The sequence below is a fragment of the Balaenoptera ricei genome, chromosome 2 (assembly GCF_028023285.1).
Source record: "Balaenoptera ricei isolate mBalRic1 chromosome 2, mBalRic1.hap2, whole genome shotgun sequence".
In the NCBI taxonomy this organism is placed as follows: Eukaryota; Metazoa; Chordata; class Mammalia; order Artiodactyla; family Balaenopteridae; genus Balaenoptera; species Balaenoptera ricei.
The window spans coordinates 168,456,372-168,471,394 of record NC_082640.1 but is presented as its reverse complement, the minus strand read 5'-3'; the positions used below and the strand labels follow the sequence as shown (position 1 = coordinate 168,471,394).

General features: G+C 34.1%; 1 pseudogene; it reads left to right on the top strand.

Annotated features, from left to right (window-relative positions):
* The first annotated feature begins 13,847 nt into the window (after window positions 1-13,847).
* Window positions 13,848-14,202, top strand: LOC132360723 (large ribosomal subunit protein eL33-like; annotated as a pseudogene).
* Window positions 14,203-15,023: the final 821 nt, after the last annotated feature.

Genomic DNA, 15,023 nt, shown 5'->3' with positions numbered 1-15,023 from the left:
CAGAGGCCAGGTGGCAGCACTCCTTGGGCAGGAACAAGGTGGATTAATGACCATAATGGATCACAGAGGCCAAATGGTAATTAGATTGCTATAACCTACAGCGATTTGTAAAGATGATTAATAGATCCCAGTGTTTTGAAGAATGAGAAAGATAGAAAGCTAAATAGGTATTACTTAACTTGAATAACTAAGAAATAAGAAATGAGAGCTAGTGAGCAGAAAGTGGACACCAATGATCATGGTGAAAAAGAGCAACCCCTGGACCAGTTTTTAAAAGTAATTTCCTCTGCCTCACAGCCCATTGACCTATGGGGAAGCTGAGCTGCTGGAGGAAAGTCTTTGCAGTGTATTGAATGAAAGTGAAATATCCAAACTCTCTGAACACTGTTGGACATGGTGTCTGAGTTGACATTGATACCAAGGGACTGAAAGTACCATCATGATTTTCTAGATGGAATGAGGGTTTAAGGAGTATAAGTGGTAAATGGAGTCTGACTCAAGTCCATTATACAGTGGGTCGAATATATTCATGGACTAACGCTGTGGCTATTTTCTAGTACCTAAGTATACAATTGATATAGTTATGCCTAGTAGTTTGAAGAAGTATTTCATTGAGTCCCTGAACTGTGGAGTAAGACATTTTTGGCAGAAAGCGTCACGTGGAGGACCCTAAAACAGGTTCCTCCAGCCCCTTGGCAAGATAATAAACCAGAAACCAAACTGTCTCCCAGAGGACTTATAAGATTAACACCACCATCTAAGTTTTATAAGATACAGAGGTATAGACCCCCATCAGACTCCTATTCAAACCCCAAAACTGTGTGTGAGGTGGGTGGTGAGGTGAATTTACAACATTTCTTCAAGGTGCAACTGGGAAATTTGGGGGAGCTAACACCAGTGAGGCCACACTTAACCAAGGGGAGATGAAGCTGCTCAGTAAATGCTCCCCTTTCTTTATCTCACTGGGTGGTACATTAGTATCTCATGCACGTGGTGTCAAATAAAAACCCTCCTGAGAACTGGCTGGAAAGAACCGGATGTAGGGGAGTAGGCTGAGCCAATGAGATGATCAGAGTTTATCAGAGAGTGTTTTTCCTTGACATCAGTTGGTTCTCAGGAGGGACCATTAAGAAGAGGTTGTTTCCAATGCTCGAGAGTGAACCAAAGTTCAGGGGCCTAAGGGGAGAAGAGAAGCCCAGCTATAGTTTAATCAAGTTAGTGGGCATTTTATCCAAATTGGTGAGTGGGGACAAACCGTTCAGCTAATTATTTTTGAGACAGACAATGGGAATTTGAAGGGTCTATACCTGGCCTTTTCATAGGTAAACAAGGGAATCAACCAGAAGTCTTATGTAAGTCATATGGGGAAGAATTGTTCTTTGTAGTAAGCCCTTTCCCAAAACACAAAAATTTGGAGGAGACTTCTTGACCATTGCTATTTACCAGGAGTACTGTATTCAAAGTTCAACATTGCCAGTGGTCAACTCAGAAAACACAACTTTCAGTTGTCTTTCCTTCTCCCTCTTTTTTGTAACTCCACGGAATCACTTTTTCAGGCTTTGCTTTTTGATAAAACAGCAAAGGCAAATCTTGTATTTAGCCTAAATTAAGGGTCAATGTTATAACAGGACCAGTGATGCTAGATTAGTATTCAAGAGAACTGGTTTGCTCTAAAATACTACTTGATATGAAAGAAAGCTTTATTAATATAGAAATACCAATGCCCAGAGATTATAAAGATCTGTATTTAACTATTTATCAGTTATCTGAACTTAGAAAAAAAATACTTAAACTCCCCATATTTCAACTTATCAGCTAATGAAACATAGGCAACAATACTTGACTCACAGATTATCGTGAGGATCAAATGTTGTAAAGTATAGAAAAGTTTCTGGAATTATTCTTGTAAAATTAATTATTAGTTCATGAATGTGTTTCTCTCTTTCAATTGTTTAACAGAGTTTTTGCAACCAAAGATGTGGTAAAATAAGGTAAAGACTGAAAAGGGAAAAAGAAAGAAAAGAAAGGAAAGAAGGGGAGGGAGGGAGAAGGGAGACAGAGAATGAGAGAAAGAGAAAGAATGAAAGGAAGGAAGGAAAGAAGGAAATTAATGAATGAAATAACACACTGTGGGTGAGCTAGCAACTAATAGTGCCTGACATGTAATAGGTGCAAAATACATATATTAAGCACTAGAAAGAGAGAAACCATGTCTTGCTTAGACAGTCTTAGAACTAAACGCATTGTGTCCCCTCAGAGATACTTCACCATCTGTGAAGTGCCCATCTCCAGAGTCCTAACTCTGCAGGGTCCCTTCTCTGAGCTCCCGAGGTAACAGTTAGGCAGCTCCCCTCTTTAGAGGTTTGTCTCAGTTCTGAGAAATCCCTCCTTGATGCTTCTAGATTTTCATATCTTCATCTTATTCTCTTTCATCCCATCACCACTCTAGTGAGGGAGGCAGGAGTGAAGAGATGTGTTGCTTCCTGCAAGTACTATCTGCATTATCCCAAGTTTTCTTTTTTTGTTGTTCTTTTTTTTGTTTTTTTCATGTTACCAACATGTTTTAATGAATGTCTTATTTTAGATTCTTTCTGTTGAAATACATAGTACAATTCCTATTTTTCTGACTGAACCTTAACTCGTACCCTAACTCATCAGCCTAAATTATCTTTACCTGAGAGGGTGGCAATAGTTGCTTCAATGCCTTTCAAGCCATTGGTCTCACTCCTTTCCCAACAAGTCTCCAGAGGCTGCCACTGATCTCTTGGAAATGCATTTCTATCCATATTACTCAATGTCTTTAACGCCTTCCGTGGAACATCAAGGCCATGTCAATGTTTCTTTGCCTTCTTTTAGCGTATAACTTTACTCTAACTTAGGCTCAGCAATTTTTATTTTCTGTGAAGGGCCACATTGTAAATATTTGATGCTTTGAGGACCATATGAGTAGTCCATCTCAACTACTTACCTCTGCTTTTATAATAAGAAAGTAACAATAGACAATACTAAAAGAATGGGTGAGGCGCATTCCAATAAAAATTGATGGCGAGCTGGATTTGGCCAATGCAGTGTAGTCATCTGACCCCTGCTCTTACAAAAGTGTAAAAAGAATATTCAGTTCCTTTAACATGATATTCTACTTCATACTTCTGGTTTTATCCACATATCTAATCCTCTAAAATAAATAAATAAATAAATAATTATAATAAATAAAATAATTTTTTCCATTTGTTTGGCTGGTAAAACAAACAAACATCTTTTAGAAAATCATCAAAGACCCATTTAAAGAATTACCTCTGAAATCAATGCTTGTTACCATACATTTTATGGGGGGGGTCTTCATCACTATGTTCTTTATTCTCCTGCTTTACCTTGTAATTACCTCTTTTAATGCATATAATAATTTATTGGCTATATGCATATCACTTCCCTTTTTAGGGATGTAAGTTCCTTTAGGGAAGGGAGATTTTATCTTTTAAATTCAGCTTTTATCATGGGCTTCTGGAAACTGTTTTGTTTGTGGAAGGATTGATTGTATACATGAATGAATAAAATATGCATCATGCCTTTCCGGAAGTGTGTTCTTCCTGGTTTGCATTTTTGGAGGAAAAGTTGTTTCCACTTGAGACTCAGGAGACAAAAGACTAATAAAAACAAAAATACTTGCCTGTGATTACCTCTTTTTTATTTTGCTAGATAATCTTTACTAAATTTTGAAGCTGCAGGGTGCCTCATTAAGAGAGACAACCAACTTATCACCAAGATTTTGAAAGAAGAAATAATGGAGATAATCTGAAAGCATTTTCTTTTTAATACAGACTTGCTATTTCAAAATAAAGAGCTGATTAAAAAAAGGACTCTTAAAACCAATGGAGACCATACGGTAACATATTATCTTCATCACATTAAGATCCCAACTTTAAGGCTATCTTTTTAAAAAGAAAATGCTGCCAATAGGATGTTTACCCTTTTTTAATAGTGTTTTCTGCCTGCATCCAATAATTCCGTCATAAGTTTCTCTATTTTATTCCTATGTTCCAAAAATTTCTGTGACTATATTTACTCATTGATTTTGGGACAGTAAATAGTGAATAGTGTCATCACTAACAAATTAAAAACAAAACTAAACTGAAACTAAGATCACCTTATACCATTAGCATGGTTTATAATACCCAATCTTGCATTTTCTTTAGTGATGAAATATCTCATATTTTCTTTTGGCCTTTTCTCTGCCAGATGTATCAACCTCAAATATCATGCTGGTGCTTTTCACTGCAGTTAGGTCATAGCTGTCATTAGCAAAGAAATCCTGGGGAAAAAGTAAAACATATCAGGGGAAAACTAAAAAAGTAACCAAAAACTCTGCCAAAATATTCAGGTTTGTAACAGGTAGTGGTTCTTATGAAAACAGATTCCAGGATTGAAAAAAAAAGTCAAACACTGAATGACTAGTCTGAATATTGCAAAGTGAACCAAAAAGCCACAGATGTTTCCAGGTTTATGTCTGAAAATCTGGAAAGGTGAATGATTTATATATTTTCATTTTTATGATGGGGAGAGTGAAGTGAATTTTTCTATAACAAGTCCTGAGATGTTGGAACATATGTTGAAAAGCTCAGTGACTTGAATGCTGATATTGGCTAGTCTGCTTTGTCTTCACAGCTAAACATATTTTATTTCTAGTTCAGAGATTTCTGCTGCTTTAATACAATTTTTATTATTTTTTGGAGAAAATGGAGAGCTGACAGATAACTTTGACTACTTTAAGTATAGAGAAGAAATTTAGGAATTGTTCTTAGTTGAAAAGATTAGACATACAGAAAGAATTAAGTCAATAATATATTATTAAAAATATGCTTTTGGAAAATCTATATAAAGTACTTCTAAGGAAAGGCAAATAGAATACAATGAAAATTCTTCATATTTTCCTCTTTTCTGTATCCATAGTCTACAATCTTAATAAAATTCTTAAACTCACATTCCTGACAATTGTTATATCAGAATATTATTTTTAATGTATTCATTGTGAATCATGTTATTGACCAATAAGTACTGTTGAAATTTATAATCATTAAAATGATTAATATTCCTTTGAATATGTTTCAAAAGGTGCTTCTATTAATTTAATACATTCATCTAAATTTTAGAATTCCTTTTTCCTACTTTTCTTTTTTATAGTTTTCCTTCCTTGTCTCTTTCCCTCAGACCCAAGATACCACAAAGTGGGCCCACTACTTACATGATCACTGCACAGTTCTTTCAGACACACCTGAAAATGTATCATTCATAAGACAGCCTTTGAAATGAGTAATAACCCTAACCTTAACATTCAGCTTAATATTTACAGAATAAAATTCATGAGCAAATATACACTAGTTATTTGGTATGGTTAATTTTATAGAAGCTTAATGTTCTCAGTAGGGGATATGCAAATATGCAGAAATCTACCAGGAGTCTGTCTTCAGTCTCTCCTCACTAAATGCTATTCCTAATTTTAAATACAATGTATTAAATTCCCACTTTTCCTAGTGAGAGTCCAGTTATGAGATATAAATCACACCAGTTATTTTAACAGAATAAATTAATATAAATAATTTGCAAACTAGATATAAAGCTGTTAACTAGGTAACTCAAAGGGTAAATCAAAAGCATGAAGGTATCAGGGAAGTAGCAATTGCAGGAAGAAGCTCCTTACTTGGACCTAAAATCCCAAATGCTTCATAAATGGAAAATTTTCAACAATCTTTAGCTCACTTTGTAATGGTTCTACCCTTTCTAAAAGGTAGCTTATCCAGAGATCTCTAACATCTATAGATATAAATATATATTAAATTTATCCAGATTTTTTCTAGTGGATGCAGCAGAAGCATTAGTCTACTATGATCTATTACATTCTAGAAATGGAAGTCTCTGAAATATATTTTATTAAATTGACAATGTTACTTAATATGCTTAAGCTAAGTCAGTTATAATTATTTTAACATTTCCGGTAGTACTTATCAAGTGAAATCACACTTTTAGGCAATTTTGAATACTCCGACCTAGCTTTCTGTATATCGAACTAGGTTTTCTTTTAAAAACCATATTTTCCAAAACAGATATTTGGTAGAATAGATATGTCCATGTATAAGATTCTAGATATAGATACTAGATCAATAGATAGATCTCTGATATACATTTATATATTAACTAACAATGTTATTATAGTAAAATAAGATATGGATTTTAAACTATTCCCGTGTAGACTACTGTGCTGTGAACCAGATTTCAAACATTACTTTTCAACAACAAACAACACATTTTATAAGGTATAAAACTGACATTAGAAATATATTATCATATATAAAAACCCATTAAATTCTGTGATCTTGACTCAAAAACATCAAACATTAAGAACTATGTAAAACTGTTGATTCATCTGTGATATGATAGGATATCATATATCATATATCACTTTGAGGAAAGTGGGTTTTTTTCTTCTCTAAAACTCTCCTAATTTTGTCTCTTAGCATACAGCAAGTGTACTTACCAAAACAGTTTGATATTTGTATGTTAAATATGTTTCTGGTCACATACACTTATATTAACTCTCTGTGTTTCATTCCATACATTTTTTCTAGTCTCCAAACAATATATCTAACTGACAAATATATACCTGTATTTCGATATCTCAAAGGCATGTAAATGCAGCAATTTCAAAATCATACTCTCTCCTTTAGCTTGATCCACTTAAAATACTCCATTTCTCACAGGATAAAGGCAGAAATTCATAGTATGTCATATAATGCCTCCGTCAGCTGATTCTTGATGCTCTCCCCCCGCCTCATCACCCGTCACCCATTCTTTTGTGATATCCACACTGACAGTTTTTCAAGTGTACCTTATTATGGCTGACTCAAAGGCTCTGCACTTTCTAGTTCATCTGCCTGGATTGTCACCATGCCCACACACACACCATTTCCCTAGTTCATCATGTTTCCATAGAGATGCTTTTCATGTCTTCAAAGGATAGGGCCTGTCTCTTTGTCAAGTGCTAATTTGATATAGTCAGGTACACATTGCACTTTGTAATAATAGTTTTTTGATTTTTTAAACCTTCATCTGTTTCCTCTATTAAGCTGAACTTTTTTGTGAAAGTGGGTACACTATTTTTGTTTTGTTGTTATTGTTATTTTTTTTTTTTTTACCATTGTCTAGAACAATGCCTGACACATCATAGACACTCAATGGACATTTGTTGAAGGAAAGAACAAAAGGACGGAGGAAGGGAGGGAGAGAGGGAGGAATGGATTAATGAATTACCAATGAATTTTTTTTTTACAGGAAAACATCCCAAATTTGGAATCAAATTAAAATAATTTCAAACTCAGCCTCCAATATGAAGAAACTGTAACTTGAAAGGTTGTGTCATTTTTTTTTTAATCTATAATGAGTAAAGTGCAATGTTCTAATGAACATTAAATGAAATAGTATATGTAAAGAATAGATGGCAAGCCATATTCTAGTTAGACATTCTGAAAAAAAGTAATATTCCTCTCCCCCAAATAACAATAAAATAACTAAATTTGTGGTGGTTTTCTGAATGTTTCACAATGTCCAAATGTTTGTCATCTGTAACACAAATACTTTTTTTTTTAAAGAACTGTTTTATTCATATAAAATTCACATAACCACACAATTCTCCTATTTAAAGTGTGCAACTCCATGGTTTTTAGTGTATTCACAGAGTTGTTCAACCATCACCACAATCAATTTTAGAACATTCTCATTACCCGCCCTCCCCACAAAAAACCATACTCATTAGCAGTCATTCCCTGTCTCCTCTCTACCCACCTTCTGCAAGCCACTAATCTACTCTCTATCACTATAGATCTGCCTACTTGGGCATTTCAGACAAATGGAACCATACCGTATATGGTCTTTTGTGACTAGCTTCTTTCACCTAGCATAATGTTTTTAAAGTTTATCCATGTGGTAGCAAGTGTCAATATTTAATTTCTTTTAATTGTCAAATAATATTTTATAGTATAAGAATGTAAAATGATGCAGCTGCTTTGGAAAACAGTCTAGTACTTCCTCAAAAGTTTAAACATAGAGTAACTATATGACCCAGCAATTCCACTCCTAGGTATATACCCAAGAGAAATAAAAACATGTATCGACACAAAAACTTGAACATGAATGTTCACAGCAGCATATTTATAATAGACAAAAATTAGAAACAACCCAAATGTCCATCAACTGATGAATGGATAAAAAATATGGTATATTCATACAAATACTCTTGATATATATTCATAGTTTTGCCATCAGATTTCCTAACATGTTGTAAATCTTTAGAAATTTGGAAATATGATTTGGTCTACAAACTTAAATCTCATTTTTAAAATCCCGATAAGGAAATGAACTGTTTCAAGGTAGATTACATTAATGTAACATACTTGAAGTTTCTTAAAATATGTCATTAAAGGAAAAAAAGTATAGCATTTAATACTTACAACATATTTATATATTGTTATAGACTAAATGTTTGTGTCACCTCAAAATTCATGTTGGAACTTAATACCCAACGTGATGACATTTGAAGGTAGAACCTTTGGAAGGTGATTAGATCATGAGGGTGGAGCCCTCAAAAATGGGATTAGCACCCTTGCAAAAGAGATCTCAAAGACTCCCCCTTCACCATAGGAGCACACAGAAAGAAGATGGCAGTCTATGAACCAGTGAGCCAGCCCTCAGCAGACACTGAATGTGCCAGCACCTTGATTTTGGACTTCTCAGCCTCTAGAACTGTGAAAAATAAGTTTCTGTTATTAATAAGCTAATCAGTCTTTGGTATTCTGTTACATCAACCCAAATAGACTGAGATATATATTTCTCCAAGATACATAAATGAATTTTAACTATTTACCTTCACATGCACATATATGTCTGCTTCTACACAGGTCATACAACTACATTTTCTGTAAACAAAACTTATATCAGTAAGAACTGTACTTAGATATTGATCATAGATCTCATTTGCCGATGAGTAAAAACATCTTTTATAAATACTTTCTCATATATATCTTTTAAAAATATTTATCAATGAAATATTTTAAAATATGAGGTAATTCTTCTTATAGTTTATATATACATACATAAGTATAGATATACTTATAGAAAGGTAGATATCAAAATTAATATCTATTTATATATTTCCTCTTCTAGGGCAGCCCTGCTTAAGAAAAAATGTACTTAGAATGTTGCAATTTCTCTCTATAAAGTAGATTATGTATATTGTTATTAAAACCTTGGTCCATCACACTATAAAAATCATTTTACATTGAATAAAGAAATTTTACAATTTTTTTAGAGATTTGTCATAGCAAGTTATTTATATGAAAAGAGCAATTATAAAATCAGTCCTTAAAAAGCTAAAATATGCTTCATAAGAGTATCCAATTCCACTTTCACATTTAATCTAATTAGTATGTTTAGATTTTTTTGTCTGATTTTGAATGCAGTGTCCTATATTAGCAGAATGTTCTCTTTTGTAATAATCATGGTCAGTCGACAAAATTGCTATGCTGTTAATGAATGGCAAATGGGACTGTCAAGGATCCCAATGAGACTTCTTTTTTCCTTTTCCCTATAAAACTGATCAAATAATTGGTGTACCAGATTGAACTATGTGAAGATGTGTGTATATTCAGGTGCTTAGAGACCCATAAATAGTCACTGCTCTGTAACCATAACTGAAGCTCTAAGAGTCTATGGAGACTGACTGGGGCATTGTATAACTGGTAAAGTAGGGTATATATTTCCTCACTTGGACTCCTGAAGTCTGTTCAATACATCTGCAGAAAACTTTTTACTATCTCATCCATATCACCATTCTTTACTTTTTTCTTTTTATTTTCTATAGACATATTTAAGAATATTATGGAAATTAGAAAAAATAATAACAATTTTTAATAAAAAATACTTTCCCTCCTTTTTGTTTCTATCTCATCTTTGTCTCTATGTAGGTATACTTTATATTACTTAAGATACCAGTGGATGTATTATTTAGAATTACAGTTATTTGTGCAGAAGATGTCTGTCCATTTCCCCATGGATCCTGTTGCCATTTTCATGCACACTGGGTCCCTATGTACTTTTAGTATCAATGGTAACAACTGTGTATCTATTTGTTAGAAGACTGGTCTCAAACTTTCAGAGTACATATTTCCTGAATGTATGTAAATATGGAAAAGCTTTTATGTTACATCCCTTCCACAAGCATTCCTTAACAAGTATCTGATTAAGGTGAGGATATAAATACCCAGCTTTATTGCCCTTAATAAGGATCACCTGGACATACGATCTACACTTTCTCCAGAGTTCCCCTCCAGGGTTGAGCCAAAGTTACCCACCATGGGTCTTTGTGGGATATCACATACTTTGCTGACCTTCTTGGTTTTATTTTCCTACTTTCTTCCCAGGTTTTCCTGTGAACTCTTCTTAACAAATCACACCCAAATCTTGCTTTTAGAAATTGCTTCTGAGGAAATTAATCTAAAATAAGGCATGAGTAACAACAACAACAACAACAACAACAACAAACTATGTAAAACAGTTTTTAGTGGAGGTGGTTCACAAAAGGTTTCTGGATCAGAATTTGTCAACAGTGGAACTTAAGGCAGATTTAAAAGGCAGAGTGAAGCAGCCATCATTACTCTCAACACCACAATAGTCAAATGTGATGATGAACAAATTTAAAGATGTCTGGCAAGTTGCTGCCTGACAGCAATCTCCTCTGCTCCTCTTCTAGCTCTTATTTCTAACTGCCAGCCCAGTTGACCACAGCAAACCTAGGACCACCCCCAGGAGCTGGACTGTAAACTGTAGAAGTGGTAGCTAGAGAAGGTCAGTGGCTTCCTATAGACCTTTCCATGAGTTTCCCTTTTCAACTTTGGTACCTGAGAGAGGTTGGCTTCTCTGACTGACTCCTTAGTGTCTCCTTCTCTGATCCATCAGTTCTTCCTACCTTCACTTCTGCAAATCTCACAATTGTGCCAGATCTAATAGTTCCTTGGGTTCTTTACCTACAACATTCATTGTGACTTATACATAGTGACAAACACTTAATGGTCAACACATAAATATTTGATGAATATGTGGATCGTGATTTCACTGAAAGAGATCATTTACTAAGTGACTGGGAAATTATATCTCCCAAATATTAAGTATTTCCTTTTCACTGATAGAATTAAGTTCAGCCATAAGCTGTGAAGTTATTTCACTAAACGTATGGATCCTTATGATGTTTAGAATTCAAAGCAATTATTTTGTGAATTTATAAAAGAAACAAAAGGAAGACATAGGAATAGAATATTCACATCCCCAGTTGATACTTTAAAATTGATCAAGTGCTAAATGTACCAACCATTGCCTGTTTAATTGAAGCATAAATAAATGTGTTCAAAGAAAACATGATTCAGTATCTCTGCAAATAAATTGGACCATATTGAACTTTCTTTTTTCTTGCTAACAAAATAAAGACATTTCTAAATAAGCATGAGAAAACATAGTGAGTAATTTGTGGTCAAAAATGTGAAATTTTGTACATTGCATCTCAAAACTAAGCCTTGAAAAATAGCAGTGTTTAGGTGCTGCGTGTGTGCAGAAGGATGCAATGTATCACTTGTTTTATTCAACACTACAATGAAGAAATTTAATAGGAGTCACTAGGAATTATGTCAGTTAAGTAACGATGATGTTTAGCCACGAGAAAGGGAAAATAAATAATACCTGAATTCTAAGATTTATTATACATGTAAGAAACCATTCAATGAAATAAAAACTCATGAAAATTAATATTTTCAAGCTAAATTATTACAGCAAATTATTTATATGTCACTTGTTAATGCTGCTCTCATTATTCACTCTCAAGGTGCTGAATAAATTTTAGTGGAAGCATGAATGTTATCTTCAGTTCAAGCTAGGCTTTATTCTGCTATTTCAATTGGATTGACAATTTTTTCTCCTGCTCCGCTCTTCCCCCAATAATGTTATTTCTATTTTTTGGTGGGGGAGGAAAATAAACTATGGTGTGATTACATCATAAAATATAAGTAATCTATAGGAAGTAAGGATTACTTGAGTTAAGCAATGTTTAATAACATTTTTCACACTAAGTAAATTATGGAAAATACCAGCTCTAGTATCTATTAGCTGCGTGATCCTACCTCCATTTCTCCTCTCTGAGATGTGTTTCCATAGCTGTAAAAAGAGAGAAGCTATCCACCAAGTCTACTTTATGGAATACTCTTGAAGTTCAATAGAATTAATGAATGTACAAATGTGCTTTGTAAACCTTAAGATAGTGCATGGCTGAATAAACAAACAAAAAATACTGTGAATTACGCAGAGTATGTATTTTAATTACCTCTTCTTTGAAGCACATCTCAAAATTACTTTCATAGCAACATCGAGACTGGTGTTTGACCAAACAGTTGCTTACCATGGCCCAGTTGACATATAAGATCAGCCATCAGAGTAAGCCTTAAATAAATAGAAATTTGCCACAGCATGAAAAGGTATGTATATTATTAACATAAAGAATCTATTCAAAAATAAATGCTTTCTCACACAGAAAAGGAAAATTCAAATGGTCATTCAACATAAGGAAACATTGTACGTGTCGCCAATGTTGCAGGCTAATAAAAACATAAAAACAAACAAAAAACCGAAATTCTTATTTAAAAATGATAGATATATTTGGATAACTGGTGGCTTCTTAAAAAACTAAACGTACTCTTACCACATGATCCAGCATTTGCGCTCCTTGGTATTTACCCAAAGGAGTCAAAAACTTATGTCTATACAAAAATCTACACAGTGATATTTATGGCAGCTTTATTCATAATTGCCAACATTTGCAAGCAATCAAGATGTCCTTCAGTAGGTGAATGGATAAATAAACTGTGACACATCCGACAATGGAATACTCAGCACTAAATAGGAGTGAGCTATCAATTCATGTAAAGATGTGGACGGACTTTAAATGCATAAGTATTACTAAGTGAAAAAAGCTAATCTGAAAAGGCACATACTGTGTGAGTCTGACTATAAGAACTTCTAGGAAAGGCAAAATTAAGGAGGCAGTAAAAAAAACAATCAGTGGTTGCCAGGGTTGGAGTAGGGGGAAGTGTGAATTCGGCAGAGCATAGAAGATTGTTAAGGCAATAAAAATTCTCTCTGTATAAAACTAGAATGATGGACGAATGCCATTACACATTTGTCCAAACCCATAGAATGTACGAAACTGAGAGTGAACTCTCATGTAAACTATGGACTCTGGGTGATTAGGGTGTGTCAGTGTAGGTTCATCTATTGCAACAAAGATACCGCTCTGGTAGGGGGTGTTGATAATTAGAGAGGCGATGCATTGTGGGGACAGGGGCAATATGGGAAATCTCTGTACCTTTGTCTTAATTTTGCTATGAACCTAAAACTACTCTAAAAAATCTTTTAAAAAGTGACAGATATTGTCCTTTGTTAAAACTGTACTGCAGGAATTAAGATGGGTGAAACTGTCACCCAGGGGTTAGGGAATATCAACCAGTCTATTTATATCTCAAAATTAGATAATTTTTGTAATACATGGGTATTATCTACGATCCCTTCCATGAATGGTCTTGTGATCAATGAAGTGGAGAGACCTCAGGATAACCCAACTGGCAGAGAAGACCTCTGGACACTCAGGGGAGAAGTTGGAAACTGTAGCAAAGCTAAACTTTTTGAGAAATTTTAAAAGGCAATTTGGAGCTATTTGGAGCCTGTGGAGGTCTGCTGGGAACAAGACTTCTAAAACGACAAATATGTCTGAAAGGCTGTGGTCCAAGGCCATTTTTGCCAGCTATAAGCAGGGTCTCTGGAACCAGAGGGAGCACACAGCTCTTCTTAAAACTGAGGGTATTTATACTAGAGATGAAACTGACTTCTATCTAGGCAAGAGATACGCTTATGTGTACAAAGAATAACACAGTAACTCCTGGTGGAAAACCTAACAAAACCAGAGTAATCTGGGGAAAGGTAACTCATGCTCATGGAAACAGTGGCATGGTTTGTGCAAAATTCTGAAGCAACCTTCCTGCTAAGGCCATTGGACACAGAATCTGCGTGATGCTGTACCCTTCAAGGATTTAAACTTATTGGAAAGTACATAAATAAAAGTGTGGTTTGGTAAAAAAACAAAGAGGCAATTTGGAAATATTCATAATCACATATATTTTAAAAAGTTCACAATATCTATCCAATGAAAACATATAGAATCCATAAAGAGCTCAGGCTGATTGTTCATGATATGAAAACAGTAAGAATCAATTTGTCAATTGACACTTTAACTTTTAGAATATGGGACAAGTAATACTGTCTCCTATATAAAGGCATCCACACTCTTGAACACTAGCACTCAAATAAATATAAATTTAAATTACATTTCCTTAGGAAATTAGGAAAATACAAGTTTCTATACTACATTATTTGCATTAGTCTTCACATTTTGCATTTTAAACTTAAAAGGCTAAGATGTGAGAGGGAATTTCTTTTATAGTGCTGTTAGAACTCTACTAAGGAAGAAAGGGAAGAAGGAAAAAGGGAAATTGAGTTCGACCTTGAGATTTTTCATATTTTTCAAAGTAAAGGATATACTTATGAAATTTGCAAAATTACTCTAAAACTTTTCTCACTTTTGGAATTAAAATATAATTTGTGTCATTTGTGTCATTTCTTTATCAGCAAATTTGGAACTTATTATCTCTACTCTTAAAGATTTAGTATTAAATGAAGATTCATGTCTGAAAACTGTGTCTACTGTTTTACATATTAAATGTGCCAGTATCAGAACTGGAGAGTGAAGTAAATGGAAAATGCCAGTTTCTAGCCAGGAAATTAAAATAAAAGAAGAAAAAAATTAGCACCAGCACGTAGACCCTTAAATCAGCGCTGTCGGGAATGTGACAGACACTTTTCTCTCTCCTTAGGGCTTTGGTTTG